Source organism: Scyliorhinus torazame, chromosome 6 (genome assembly GCF_047496885.1).
Source record: "Scyliorhinus torazame isolate Kashiwa2021f chromosome 6, sScyTor2.1, whole genome shotgun sequence".
Classification (NCBI taxonomy): domain Eukaryota; kingdom Metazoa; phylum Chordata; class Chondrichthyes; order Carcharhiniformes; family Scyliorhinidae; genus Scyliorhinus; species Scyliorhinus torazame.
The window spans coordinates 219,983,159-219,999,134 of NC_092712.1; the positions used below are offsets into that span (position 1 = coordinate 219,983,159).

Sequence of the window (15,976 nt, forward strand, 5' to 3'; positions counted from 1 at the left end):
CCTGACTGTTTGGACTCCGGACGGGGAGCATCAAGAAACCTCAAGATGCAAATGAATCTGTAATGACTCCGGACGGGGAGCATCAAGAAATCTCAGCTGACTCAAGTGAACCTGCAGTGACTCCGGACGGGGAGCATCAAGAAGCCAAAGCTGATTCAGGTGAACCAGAAAGGGCTCCAGACGGGGAGCATCGACAAACCAAAACTGACTCAGGTGAAACAGACCAGACTCCAGACGGGGAGCATCGACAAGCCAAAGCTGATTCAAGTAAGCCGGACATGACTCCAGACGGGGAGCGCCACAGACTCAGTGACTGCACACTCAAGGAGACAGCAGACGCCACAAAGCACGCTAACATGAGTAACTGTGTGAAGGACTCATATTATCCACAGAGTGTGGTCCTGGCAACAAAACCAACTACAACAACAACATCAAAGACAGTAGCAAGAAGCATACCAAAGGCAACAACGTCGCCAACAAGCACGACAAACCCAACGCCACTGGAACAACGACTGGTACGACATGGTACAACTCTGCAAATGAGGAACACTGTTCCTGCTCAGCTCAGTACAATGACATGCCATGGCAGTACCATGCATCTTACCAATTCACGTTTGCTACACTACCAACAGGCAACCTGGCTTTCAGGACAGATGCCATCAAGAATTACCACCACAAGCATCGAAAAAAAAAAGAGTCCAAATCCGACAACGAAGTGATTTGACCACATCTTGGTTCCTTCAGCACAGGGACCCTGATGGTGTTTACAAAGCAATGCCACCATCAACATCACCAACTCACCAACCAAACAAGAAAGCCACTCGACCATAATAATTCGTGAACTTTGGACTCATGCATATGATTTGGACTTATTGTTTAATGATCACTGTTATCGTAACTTGTACAGAGTATCACTCATCTACCTAGTTTGTTCAATTTTCTTTAACACTGTACAGAAAATATGTAACACGATAAAAGGGGGGATGTGGTGATATACATCACTATAAGTATACAAAGGGTTAATTTACATACACTACACCTAGCTAGACACTAGAGGGAGCACCAGAGACATGACACACAGTCAACCAATAGGTCAGTAAGATAGGACACGACCAATGGGCATTCAAGATACACACAGAGGTGACACTACCACAGGAGGGCATTACACCAACCCATATAAAAGGACACATCACACATGCTCAGTCTCTTTCCAGTGGAGACACTCAGTGTGTACACAGAGTTGATTTGCAACACATCACTCCCACCACGTGGATTGTAGCAGACTGGTTAGTCAGTCTGAGTAGCTATAGAAGGATTAACAGTTGCATTGAATCCCAGTAGGAGAATTGTTAATAGTTTAATAAACATGTTAAAGCTATCTCCAAGTCTGAGCCTTCCTTTGTCAGTGTGCACATCAAGGAAGCAGCTTATGCTACGACAAGAGCAAAACAAAACACCCTCCTGATGATGAAATTGTAAGGATACAGCAGACCATGACACCTATTCTAGTGAATACTTCATAGGCTCCTCCATCGCGGTCCAGGCAACAGAAGCAATGCCTAATCACCCAACACTTCGCTCGCTGGCATTTTCTCTGGCAACATGGCTCTTGTTGTGCTTGTGTGTGGGTTACATATTGGAGTTATGATCCAAGCGGTCAGTGGTCAGTGGAAAGCCCTTGTCACCTAGTAGCCACCTTCTGCTTTCTTGCAGTGACTCAAATACTGATTGTACAGCACCGCACCCGAGGAAGCAGCAGTCGGCCTCCACCTTACTCGAGGAAATGGTACACGTCTCAATTCCTAGCCCATCTGTGATTATTTTTCCGAATCTATGAGCCTGATTTCCTGGTCGCATCCACCCCAAGACCAGAAATACCTGCCTGAGGTCAATGGATTTCAATGGCCCATCAAATTTTCCGTCCCGCCTGAAACGATTCTCGCAGTGGACAGGGCGGGAAAACATATCCTTATTGCTTTTCTACAATTAGCTTTGCAAATATCATCCAGTTCACCTATATTCACACTTCCATCATTTGCAAAATATAAGGAAGAAGATCTCGTCCTCTGCAATTAAACTCCTTCCTTAATCTTTGTGTAGTCCTACCCTTTTGCTAACTTTTTTTATTTTATATATTTATTAGAGCCCTTCAATATTATCTAGTAGTTTTTTCCACATTTTCTTCAGTCCTTCATATCTCTCTTGTGAACTCATGATTATCTTCAGCTTTATTAGTCCTCACTTCAACATAATCCCTACTTTTAAATTTCAGTTTAGTTTTAGTCTCTATATAATTTTGGAATCAAAGGAATATATTTTACGATATTTATCTCATATTTGATGAATTTCCACTCGTGATCTGTTGACCAGTTTGCTAACTTTACTGACCGCTTAATTTAGGGCCTGATCCCTTTGATCTCATTGCATTTTACCTATTTCCAATCCGGTGTCTTTAGTTTTGATTCTTTGTTGTCCTTTTTCTTTCTGGCAATGACTCATTTCATTCGCAAGAATTTAATATAGAAATGCTCCTTGCCTTGTTGGACTGAAAATGTTTATTCCAGTCCATCTTTGTGTAGTTTTAATAACCCCAATATTATTGCCTAGTTTTTCTAACAGAAACTCTGAAGTGTCTGCACCTTTATCTCATATTCATTGTTTGATGGCCTCATTAGCACACCAACAATGGTACAATTTCCCTTCCTATTTATTAATGCTATCAGTATGGAATTAATCTTAATACAACTGCATACAACATCATAACATTCATATGCTATCACAGAATCCTTCACTAACAGGGTCACCCCATCACACCTCACTTTTCCCTCCTTATCTCTCCAGTATAATCATGATTAAAACAATTTAGGTCACAAGTCTTGTCCAAATTAAAGCTATATTTCTACTATAGTTACTCTATCATATACATCCAGAGTAATTAATGCTTCTAATAAGGCAGCAGTGACTCCGTGTTTCTTATCAAAGTGATCAATCTTTGTAAGTGTGCCTAGACACTGGCCGGAATTCTTCATTTGGGAGACATTCCCGCCAGAGGAGAATTGCTGGGAGCGCAAATTGCGAAGCAATTCAGTATCCCTTGCCATGCAAATTTATGCATGGCGAGGATTATGAGCGATTCCCGAGGGAATCCCGCTATCGGGCTGCCATTTTGAACAAGCGGGCCAATAGCGAAGTCCCCCTGCACTGCAAATCAGACACCAATACCCCCCCCCCCCCCTGCATCAAACAGCAGCTCCGGGTGCTCTGGGTGCCCTCCCCTTCAAAGAGAGTTAGTGCATTCCAATCATGGCTCTTCATGCTTGAGCAATTTTGAAGTGATGATCTGGAAATTGACAGCACTGTAATTATTTTCACTGCCCCTGTTTTTGACGTGGTTGATGTTTGTAAACATTGTGGTTACAGCACTTAGAGTTACTCATCCATAAAGAAGATGAATGAAGCAAAGCTCACAGATGTTTTGTGGAATCTGTCAATCACAGCTCACTACAATAAATCAATGAATGACTTTCGCTAAAGAACGTGAGGGGTGTAAACACAGGTCACAGCCATTCTCTTTCTTCCAGGTGAGTGTTATATTTTTACGGCCCCTATCTAGACTGCTCTGTAGCATCCAGACAGGGGTCTCTTTTCTGGGGGAGTCTGTGGGGAGGGGTCTGTAGCATCCAGACAGGGGTCTCTTTTCTGGGGGAGTCTGTGGGGAGGGGGCCCTATAGTTAGGTAGTCTCAGTGTTCCTCTCTGTTTCCTCTCTGGATTCCCTTCCAGCTTTTTGCGTCCCGCAGGGCTATCGCCAGGGGTTCGATGGCTTGCGTGAACAAGAGTGGGGACAGGGGGCAGCCCTGTCTTGTTCCTCTCTGCAGCTGGAAGTATTTAGAGCTGGTGGTGTTAGTTCGGACGCTCTTTAGTTACTTTAGTTACGGCTCCCTGTGAGGGGTCTCCCTATCTATGGGAACTCTGTAGGGATCTCCCTATTGAGGTGGTCTCTTGGGAGGGGTCTCCAAATCTAGAGGGTTTCTCTGGAGGGTCTCCCTATCTAGGGGCCACTGGGGGGCCTCCTATCTACGAGGTCTCTGTGGGGGTCTCCCTATCTAGGGTTTTCTGGCAATCCAACTATATAAGGGTCTCTGGGAGTGGTCTCCCTATCTATAAGGTCTCTTAGGGGAGGGGGTCTTCCTATCTAGGTGGGTCTCTCCAATTTTAGGGGGGATCTCCGGGGAGGGCAGGGGGTGGGCTCTGGTAGGGGAGGGTGGCCTTGAGTGGGCTTTGGGGGCAATTCACTTAAGGGATTACCCCCTTGGCCCACGGTGAGGTCCACCACAAGAGGGCCATGCTGGTAAATATCAGTAGTGATCCCCGCCCATGTTATTCCTGGCCGAGAGACCTCCTTGAGGTACTGGAACAGTTTGGGCTAGGAGCGGGGTTCACCGCCTGGGTGAGGCTCTTGTACAACGCTCCCAAAGCGAGCGTCCGAACTAACACCACCAGCTCTAAATACTTCCAGCTGCAGAGAGGAACAAGACAGGGCTGCCCCCTGTCCCCACTCTTGTTCACGCAAGCCATCGAACCCCTGGCGATAGCCCTGCGGGACGCGAAAAGCTGGAAGGGAATCCAGAGAGGAAACAGAGAGCACAGAGTCTCACTCTATGCAGATGACCTGCTCCTCTATGTCTCTAAGCCACAGGAGGGACTGAAGGCAATACTGCAAATGCTGAAAGAGTTTGGAACCTTCTCGGGCTACAACTTAACCTGGGCAAAAGCGAGGCACTCCCAATGAACCCAAACGGGGGAGGGAGAGAGCTGGAGGGGCTCCTGTTCCAAACAGTCCAGAACAGATTCCGCTACCTGGGGATCCAAATAGCCAGAGACTGGACACAGATCCACAAGTGGAACCTGACCAGCCTGGTGGAGGAGGAAGTAAGAAAAGACCTTCAAAGGTGGGGCTCACTCCCACTTTCCCTGGCGGGGAGAGTGCAGACGATAAGAACCCGAGAATCCCAAAACAGACACTGCAAAGAAGGAAAATCAAAGGGGGCTTGGCCTTACCAAACCTACAATACTACCACTGGGCAGCAACGGCAGAAAGAGTGAGGGGATGGGTACAAGAACCCGACACAGATTGGGTACAAATGGAGGAGGCATCCTGTAAAGGAACAACCCTCCGGGCCCTGGCCACAGCAGCACTCCCATCCTCCTCAACAAGATACACAACAAGCCCAGTGCTAGCAGCCACGCTGAGAACATGGACTCAGCTCAGACAACACTTCGGGATAGCCAAAATGTCCTCCATGGCCCCAATCTGCGGCAATCACAGATTCCCCCCAGCCATGCTAGATACCACCTTCAAAGGATGGAGGCGGGACGGGAGCACATTGACGGTCGGGGACTTCTACGTAGGGCACAGACTGGCGACACTAGACGAACTGACGGGGAAGTGGAGGCTAGCAAAAGGACAGGAAATGAGACACCTCCAAATAAAACACTTCCTCCGCAAAGAGACAGTGGGGTACCCTGGGGCCCCAGAAAGCACACTACTAGAGCAATGAGAAGGGGGGCTATGTGGGAAAATATACGGACAGCTACTGGACAGAGACCGGACTCCACTGGACGAGATCAGACAAAAATGGGAGGACGAACTGGCGACAGAAGTAGGATGGGGACTCTGGAGCGAAGCACTGAGCAGGGTGAACTCCACCTCTTCCTGCGCAAGGCTAAGCCTAATGCAGCTCAAAGTGGTGCACAGAGCGCACCTGACCAGAACCCGAATGAGCAGGTTCTTCCCGGAGGTGGGGGATAAACATGAATGGTTCCAGGGGGGCCCGGCCAACCACACCCACATGTTTTGGGCTTGCCCCAAGCTTGCTGGGTTCTGGACAGCCTTCTCCAAAGCAATGTCCAAGGTTGTGGGGGTGAGGGTGAAGCCGTGCCCAATAGTGGCAATCTTCGGGGTATCGGAGAAGCCAGAGTTACACATGGGGAAGGGGGCCAACACCCTTGTTTCGCTTCCCTAATCGCACGCCGGAGAATCCTGCTCGGCTGGCGATCGGCAGCACCACCCACAGCTGCGGACTGGCTCGCTGACCTCTCGGAATTTCTCCACCTGGAGAAGATTAAGTACGCCACCCGAGGGTCAGAGGAAGGCTTCCTGGATACTTGGGGGCAGTTTGTCGGTCTGTTCCAAAACCTGTTTGAGGCCAACAACGAGGAGTAACCTAATAAGAATTAAAAAAAAAAAATTTTATTATTAAAACACCAAGATAGATGAGAAAATTGTGATGTGTATATATACAACTGTCTATAAATATGAGAAATGCCAATGAAAAAATATATTTTTTAATTCCTGGCCGAGAGGACCACAGAATTGCGTGGGCCCAGCGACTCTGATGCCGGGCTCGCTAAGTGGATGCAAATCGGTTATCCATTAACATTCTCCGGCTGCCGTGCGGGCGAGAATGCCGACCCCACCACCGGTGGGGGGCAGAGCATAGTGGTCAGTTTACCGCCTGGCATGAACCTCAATTTCGGCCGAATGCCCTATTCTTTGCCTGATCACAATCTGTGTTGCTGGTGCCGCAGGACAGAGAATCCAGCCCATTGTTAGTAATCCATTTGCCTTGATTCAAAAGTTTTCCTCCCTTTTTCAAATCCTTCATTGTCCCGATAATCCCCTCCTATCTCTGTAATCTCCTCCAGTCCAACAACTCTCAGAGATCTCTGCACTCCTCCAGTTCTGACCTCCTGAGTATCCTTGATTTTAATCACTCCAACACTGACAGTCATGTCTTCAGTTGCCAAGGCCCGAAGTCCCACTCTCGTCTCTCCTTTAAGATATTCCTTAAAACCTATAGGCACGATCCATTGGCCACCTTGTGCCAGAAAAGCTCACCTTGGCACAGCGTGGCTCATGAAAGCCGGGAGACCCACATCCGGGATCTACCTGGCTCACAATGCCTCGCGAGATCCAACGTGACGGGATCGCTTTTTGGCAAATGTGCATATTAGAATGAGTCATTAAGTCTTAATATGAAGATTCCCGAGGTATCTGAGACTTTGGGATTCATCCCCTTTGCCTTGGAGACCTTGGGCAAGCGCCATTCAGCACTGGGCCCCACAAATGGGGACCAGATGGAAGGCACTTGTGGGGTTCTCCCAGGGGATCGGAGAACCCCAGCCACATGCCCTTTCAACAGAGTGGTGCCAACTGGATACACTGGCTGTGCCAGCCCAGCACTGCCAAGGTGCCCAGGTGGCACTGCCAGTTGTAATTGGGCACTGCCAGGATGTCAGGTTGGCTGGCGAGATTCCCATAGTGCGTTTGGGCTTGTGTGGGGGGAGGTCGGGGATTGTTTTGGGGGCCTCAGAGATGCCATTTAAAAATTGCGTTCAATCACTCGCTACAATGGGGAGTTCTGGCGAGCGGAGCTCCCCACTGATCAAACGGGCATGTGGATTCTGCGTTCAGGCCCCTTATTCAACGTGAGTCGAGTTGAATGGCCACGTGTTTCTCGGCACTGCGACAGCTGGAAAACACATGGTTAAACGCACTCGCTAGTGGACTTTGTTCCATTTTGAGAGAATCGTGCCCTATCTTTCGCCAAGCGTTTGATCAACTGTTCAAATATCTCCTTATGTGGCTTGGTGTCAGATCTTGATTGATGATGTTCCTCTGAAGCAACTTGGGATGTTTTACTCTGCTTGTTGAATATAGTGTTTTTGAAGGTTTTACAGCCGAGTTCAATACTGTCTTCTCCAAATGTTCACCTCAACAGGAAGGTCATTGAATATTGATCAGGAAGCAGAGCTCAAGATGATTTTTCATATCTTTCATCCATGGTCACTGAGGCCAAATATTATCTCCGTACAACTGCTTCATCTGTTATTCAATACAATGCCGGAGCCTTGTTACTCTCTATGGCCGACTATGGAGTGCTTTTTATTTTTCTGAACCACCGTAAGATAAAGCTATTGCATCTGTCTGAGAAAAAATGACTATTGACTTTTAAGAATCAACGGTGAGAGTTTCCAAGTCCTCATATTGGGCCCACAATTTTTTAATTGATGTTAACGGCAAGAGGTTTGAAAATCTATCAAGTTAGCGGAAACCACAGAAGCTTCATGCATGAGTGCACAATGGCTGCTTCACTGAGAGACAAAGGCCTGGACGTTAATGTTCCCATTACAGATGGGCGAGGATCGGGGTGGGGATGAATTAATGACTGAAATATAGAAACGCATCTCCAACATGCTTCAAATTCATACACTACCTTTTTAGTGGCCATCTAAATGTCCCACCCCCAAGAGGCGAGATATTTCATTAACATATTTGAATTAGGCTCCCAAAGTGCAAATGTGAACATTTATTAAAATTAATAGTTACTCTACAGGTTTCCCAGCGATCGGGAAACCCAGAAATGAAAGTAAGATGGGAGCTGCTGGCTCCCTCTACCTTTTCCAGCCTTCCTTGGGGACTTGGAGAAGCAGAAGTGCTCCTCTTAGCCCTGGTCCCTCAAAGAAGCCTTCAGCCTTCCCCAGTTCTCCTAACTGTCGACTTCTTTTCTCCCTCCCAATCATGGCAAACCGCCCCTCCCCCAACTGTCGGGAGCATCCCCAAGGATCCCGAGCTATGGCCTCATACTGCTGGTTTTCCATCCCAGATGTTGGTCCGGCTGTCAACGTGTCCAACTGTCAGGTGGGAAATGGATCAAAAAAATGGCAATGAGGTATACTAAGAGCTTTTGGAGGAATAGATTGAGCTATTAAAAGAAGTTAAGCTAGTTTAATTCAGAATTCACTCGTCTAAATTGTTATATTCTTAATATGGTGAAGAAATTAATGAAAAATGAAAATGAAAATCGCTTACTGCCACAAGCAGGCTTCAAATGAATTTACTGTGAAAAGCCCCTAGTCGCTGTCATGATATGCAAACATGCAGCTAATGAACACATAGAATAAGACACGACCAATGAGCAGTCAGGACACTTGGGGGTCGTATCTCACTATAAAAGGGATGAAGCACTCACACCCCGCCTCTTTCCACAGAGCAACATCTACAGAATGAGACAGTGTGTATCCTCAGCATCACACCCCAGCACGTGGCATAGAGCAAGGCTGGTTCAGTTAGACTGAGTTACTACATTTAGATTAGCAGAGAGTCGAACTCATCGAGAACTGTGCTAATAGTTCAATAAAACACATTGAACTCACTTCAAAGTCTGGAGCATCTTTTACTCAAAACTGCATCAAGTGGCAGCTTGTGTTATTCCAAATTACATAACACAACAGTCGCCACATTCCGGTGCCTGTTCGGGGAGGCTGGTATGGGAATTGAACCCGCGCTGCTGGCCTGCCTTGGTCTGATTTAAAAGCCAGCTATTTAGCCCTGTGCCAGACCAGCCCCTATGAAGAATGGTGGGATGCGGGCTGACTCTGAGTTCACAGAATACTAAATCCAACTGAATATATAATCAACACATAAGAGACTGTCAGAGTTCACTCCTGAACAATTCCATGATAGTAATATCCATATATGGAAGAAGGATGTGTTAGAGTAATAGTTAAGGCCTGGATATTGCAGATTAGGATTGAGTTCAGATCAGAGAGCAGAGTATCAAACTGTTATACAAGACCTGTCCGGTGTTAAATACCAGAGTTTTTGAAAAAGAAATACAGCTTTATTTAAAAGCTCGTGATAAGTTTGAAAATTGAAGGTATTGTTCAAAGAGAGTGCAGTCAGATGTAGATATTTTGTGACACTGATGTTTTCCTCAGTTGGCATTCGGCTAAACTCTCTGCCCTGCGATGCAGGGAATGTGATCCGCGATCAGGCAGAGAATTGGGCACCACAGAAAATCGAGGTCCAAGCCGAATGCCATGCTCCAGGACCCCGCTGTGGACTGCAATGTGAACCTTGCCCGTGCCGCGTCGCATATCATTAACAGGGCCAACCCAGTGTGCTACGTGCCTCTGCGATTCGCCGCCTCTCTCAGGCGGAAGTGACGCGGGTGCGGTTCACAACAGGTATTGAAAAGCGGGTTCTGGGCACCATGGCCTTTGAGGGAAAGACAGGAGGGGAAAAAGGGAGTGCTTGCTGTGGGATTCCTGCCGGAGGGAGTATCAGGAAGCAACACCTGATGGCCCGATGGATTTGCGATGTCCTCCTCGGGATCAGGGTAGCTGGGCACACAACGCCATTGCTGCGGTGGTCATCATAATGGCAACCATTCAATAAGAGGCACAGGCCCCTGTATGCGGACTGCTCACTGTGTCCTGCAAATGTACACAGTGCCCCTGGGCATTTTGGATCCCACCAGGCCCCCTCTAGAGGCCCCCCAATCCTAGTCGACACATCAACTGGATGGGCGTGGCACACCAGGCGCTGCCACTCCCCAGTGCACTCATCGGAAGTGCAACCCCAATACAGGGAAAGCAGGGGAACAGAAGAATGTACCCCAGACAAAGGACAACGTGTTGGCACAACCCATGTGTCACACCCAGGACCCACAGCACACTTCAGCCAAGCCCCCAGTAGATACCAACTTCCCTCGCCCAACCCCAGCTGTGGGATATCCTCACACACAAGCCTTGAAGCATGGAGGCAATTGGAGGCCATGACCCCCTCCTCTGCACAACGCAGTGCCACCTTGTTGGCTGGATAACATAAGGTCCACCCAGTGACAACAACCACAACAGACCCCACAGGGGTAACAGAAGAGGGGCTGCAGAGCCTATCGCTGACATGGGCTGCAACAACCACTGGTACCCCTGTTGCCAATGACGGGAATTGGGAATGGAAGCTCCCTGGTGCCATGCACTGATGCGGTCAGGGGTGCAGTGTGGACGGGTAGAGCCAGGGGGTGGGGGGTGGTGGAAATGCGGAGGATAGAGTTAAGGTGCAACCCAGGGCAACCATGCGGCCTGTTGGAAAATAGGGTGGGCAGGGAGTCCACAACCTGCTAACATCTCCTCTTTCCCACCCCCCGCCCTGCAGATCCCTCCACCACAGAGGGGCCGGAGCATCACGTTCGGTTCGGCGCTCACGGCGTCAATCCCAATTTTCCCATTCTCCATCCAATCGTGAAACGCACTTCGGGCATCCCAGGATGGAGAATTCACTCTCTCTGAAACCGGGAATTTCGTCCATTGTGTTTTGCATACTGTACTCTGGTGGGAATTAGCTTTGGCCAAATGTGAGAAATGGGTGCCTACATATACTACAAAATAAACTGGTCAATATTATTTCCTCTCTTCACATGTCTGTCTAATGAAAATAAATAATGATATAATCTTTTCGTGAACCTCAAAAATATTGCAATTGTTGGACATCTCAATATTTTAGACAGGACTTGAAGTAAGAACCAGTTTAATAAAGGTATAATTAAAAGCATTATGTTAAATATTCAATCATGCATATTACAAAATAATGGCCTTGCTCTTTACTGTCCCCACAAGTATATAACTGTTAAGTGCCAATTTCATCAACAGTTGTGAATGCTCTTCCAGCTAGCAATTGCTTCACTTAGCCACCAGTGACACAGCTACTTTAGGAAGTAAGGTTTAAGAAAAATATCAGAAATGTATTTTATAACAAGTATTATCTGAAAGGGAATTAAAAGTTATAATTAATCCCATGATTGGGTAACATTCTTTTAAAAAAAACTTCTCCAGCGCTGATTAGGTCACAGTCTTGCAACTCCCTTCTGAGTTTGTTGCTCGATGAAAATTACCAGATCCCTTCCTTCTTGTTTGTTGAATTATTTGATTATTGCTATTTTTATGAACTTCATTTGGTTGTGGACAGTGTCTGACCTGGAATCAAATTATCTTACTTGATGCTACACTTCATTTCCTCCAGTAGATTGAATTAAGTAAATCTGGATTCAAACCACCTAAAAATGGAGACTGCTTGTTAATTTATAATTACAATTATACACCAGGTAGTGCAATTCTGATTTGAAATATGCATTAATAATCATATATATTTGCTGCACTTAAAATGACTCTTCACTAATATTTGATTAAATACTTAATCTTGTGGTTATAATTAAGGGGGAAAAGTTAGATTCCATATGAAGCAAGCATCGTATCTTAAGTGTGTCGGCTGAAAGCAAATAAAAATGAATTAAATAATCTTTCATCAAGAGAAAATCTTAAATACCTTAATAAGTTTGGATAAGATATAATTTTATTACACATTTCTTAAAATATTCATTGCTAAGACCATTCTTGCAATATTGATTTCTAAAGGTGATATTTCAGACAGGGTGAATTCTCCGCTGACTTAGCTGCGTGTTCCTCAGCGGTACGCCGTCGCCGGCAGTGGGATTCTCCATTCCCGCTGCCTGCCAATGGGATTCCCCATTGTAGCCCCCCCCCCCCACCCCCCACGCCACCAGGAAACCCACGGGCAATGGAGGATCCCACCAGTGGTGATTTCCCAAGTTCAACTTTCACAGTACCACAGTGAAATCCTAGCATAATAGAATTTCTTCTAGAATTTCAAATTCGAGCACGATTACATTTTTTTTAATGCAACAAAACTCTTATTTTAATACTTTTTTTTGATGTGGCAAAATAATGCTTTAGTACAAAATAGCTGCTCTACTTGGATTTGATTTGACCTAAAAGTAATATCCATCAAAAAGCCTCCGTTTTTCATGGAGAACTGGAGAGGTTTGACCCCTTTGAATATATATTTGTGAAACCTTTGCCTTTGTGCAAATAAAACTATTGCATTTGTGTTAATACTGAAGGAGACAAAACACTATGAGCAACTGTTTTGATGATTCTAAATTATGAAATAGTGCACTCATTTTCATTTAGGTTGCAACCAATCCCCACCGCCCCACATCAGTAAAGCTCAGGCCCAGCTGCAACACAACCTATTCTCTCTTTCAACTCCCAACTCCTCGTCATCACATTTGTATGAGCATATATACTAATGTGGGTTGAACAAGGACATGTGGCATGAGGACCTTTTGACTGGAAGCTGATCCTGATCCTCTCATATTTGTCAAAGCCTGGTGATCCCGTGTGACAAGAAGACCCACATCTGCAGCTGTTCTCAATTTCCAATTAGTGTGTTTGTTTATAGCTTCCTCACATACTGGCATTTGCCACAAGCTCTCAGGGACAAAAGGGGGTGACACATTTTCCCATTGTTCTAAGGAGGTGCCTCAGCAATTGTTTCCTTTGATGCCACTTTGCCAGTGTTCCCATGCTACAATATATCTCAGGATACAGTTACACTGTGTTCAATGTGTGGTCGAGTGTGGTCACTTCAAAGGTTTAGCAAAGTATTTTATGGACCTGGAAAAGGGCGCTTATTGATTAAAGTTGAAGGAATGACTCCTGTCAGTTTTACCTGTGGGGGATACATGATTAAATATCCTGCTGTACAAATGACAGCAGCATATCACATTGAAAATTATGTGTGTTTTGAAATGACCTCAGAGCAACCACAGGCAAGAGAACAATAACCTTCTGTTACTGCTCCGACTTTCTAGAATTTGGTCACAAAAAATTGACATTACAATGTGTTTAAATGTTATTAGAAATATTTTTACCCTTTTATTCACATTAAATACTATTGTGATGTGGTATACCAAGACTGGCATTTTGAATAAAGGTCAAACTCATTTCATTTCTTTTAAGCTTTCCTCTTACTGCTAGATAAAATAAATGTTTCAGTGCAGAATACATGGCAGTGTGGTGAATGCACTCCATATTACCATTACAAGATCGATTCTCACAATACAGGAGCCTTTTTCAACTATACATTGGTTAGCTGACATCTGTCGTGGTTGTCATGGTAGCATCCTCCCCAGCACCACAAGAGGTCAGCCTGGAGAGTATTCTGACAGAGCGGGTCTTGCTTGCTTTACCCTAGTCACATCAAGGTTAACAGCCAATGGACCATAGAAATAGGCAATTATAGTAGTTGAAGGAAAATGATTTTTTTTAAAATAGTACATTTTGTGTCCATGATATTGTTGTTGCTATGGTGACATTTCTCGGATACACAGAATGCTTTCAAATTTTAATCATGGAAAACCTTCGTAGTTTCATTCTTCTGACCTTTCTTATGTAGCAGAGAATGTGAACCATGTTCTTTCACTTTGATGAAACCAAATGAATAGATGGAGCATACTGCAGCTTTTCCTCCATGATCTATTTTCAAACAGAACAGATTTGTCTCTGTATGGACATTTTCACACTTAAAATTACTCATTATATTTCTCTTCCTGTCATGGTTGGAATGAAATTATCGTTGAAATACTGTACACATGTAAATTCATAGAGATACCATTTGTTTTATTACTGATGCCACTGCACCATTGTATGCAGGAAATTTGCAAGGGACTAATAAGCTACATATGTTCCTATTTTCTGTCTGTTCCATTAGTATTCACAAGCAGCTTCCCTTAATCACACTGGTTTTCAGCACATTTCTCTATTCGTATGGACGATTACACCCCAGTGATTGTAATCACCTTTTTCTTTTACTGAAGGTTCCAGAAAGAACCAGAATGTCACCCTTTGCTAGCCGTCATCCCTTATTGCTTATTTTCTCTATATCAGCATGTTAAATGGAATCTAAAATGAATGCTGTTGAGCTTTCCTTAGTTTTGAAGGTGTTCGAAATAGGTGTATACACCAAAGGTCAATTCCTAATCCTTTATTTTAGTCCTCCTCCTTTCCTTTATGTGCATTTTGCTAGCGGACTTACTTTTCCAAATTTTGGGGAGTTAATTACGGGAAATCCCTTTCTCCATGATCCCTTTCAATAAAATTTCGGAATCAGACCAATAGATGGCGCCATGCTTGCAAAGGGAAATACCCACCCTTGACCTGTTCTTCCAAATTTCCAAGATGGAGAAGCTCACAACAGTGCCAAGCCTCATCTAACACTGCACTAAACAGCCTGGTTCCACACAAATACACGGTCACATGTGCTGCATATCCCCCAAAGAGCCTGCAGAGGTCAGAGGGGATTTCCACAGAATCATGGGTGGAATTCTCTGATCCTGAGTTTCCCGACGGCGTCAACATAGCCTCAGGATCAGCAATTCTGGTCCCTACAGGGGGCCAGCACGGCACTGGAGTGACCCTCACCGCTCCAGCTACAGATCCCGGCATCAACTGGGCGCCGCGGGGTCCACGCATGCACAGTGGCTCCCTTCTCCGCGCTGGCCCCGACGCAACATGGCGTAGGGCTACAGGGGCCGGCACGGAAGAAAGGAGGCCCCCAGCCCGAGAGGCCGGCCTGCCGATCGGTGGGCCCTGATCGCGGGCCAGGCCACAGCGGAGGCCCCCTCCGGGGTAGGACCCACCCTCCCCCCTGCCCACAGGCCGCCCCGGACACTTCCACGCCGAGGTCCCGCCGGGAAAGACCAGATTAGAATGGCGCTGGCGGGACTCAGGTTTTTTGGTACGGCCGCTCAGCCCATCCCGGGCGGAGAATCGCCAGCGTCAACATAGCCTCAGGATCAGCAAGTAGAGCGGCCCCCGGCCGGCGCCGCGCCGACCATGCCGGCGCCAATGGCGCTGATTCTCCGCTCTCCGGAGAATCGTGTCCCGGCGTCGGGGCGGCGTGGCACGATTCACGCCGGTCGCAGCGATTCTCCAGCCCGGCCCCAGGCTGAGAGAATCCCGCCCCATATATTTGTTTGGAGGCCTGACTATTCACCCACCTATGGGTCACTGTCCGTGTGGAGTTTGCACATTCTCCCCATGTCTGCATGGGTTTCACCCCCACAACCCAAAGATGTGCAAGGTAGGTGGATTGGCCACGCTAAATTGTCCCTTAATTAGAAAAAAAATAATTGGGTACTCTATATTTAAAACAAAAAAAGTTAAATAAAGTAAACTGCAATTGATTTTAAACTCAATGCAGATGATGAAGTTGAGAAACACACAATGGGAGAATGCGCTACAGCTTGTCAAAATGCCAAGCTTTGGGAGCTG

The 15,976-nt window shown here is 46.2% G+C and overlaps 1 long non-coding RNA gene across 1 annotated transcript; it reads left to right on the plus strand.

Moving 5' to 3' along the window:
* The first annotated feature begins 3,422 nt into the window (after nt 1-3,422).
* Nucleotides 3,423-9,216, plus strand: LOC140425773 (uncharacterized). The gene is made up of 2 exons (XR_011947994.1): nt 3,423-3,581; nt 7,783-9,216. It is a non-coding gene; the product is annotated as an uncharacterized lncRNA (long non-coding RNA).
* Nucleotides 9,217-15,976: the final 6,760 nt, after the last annotated feature.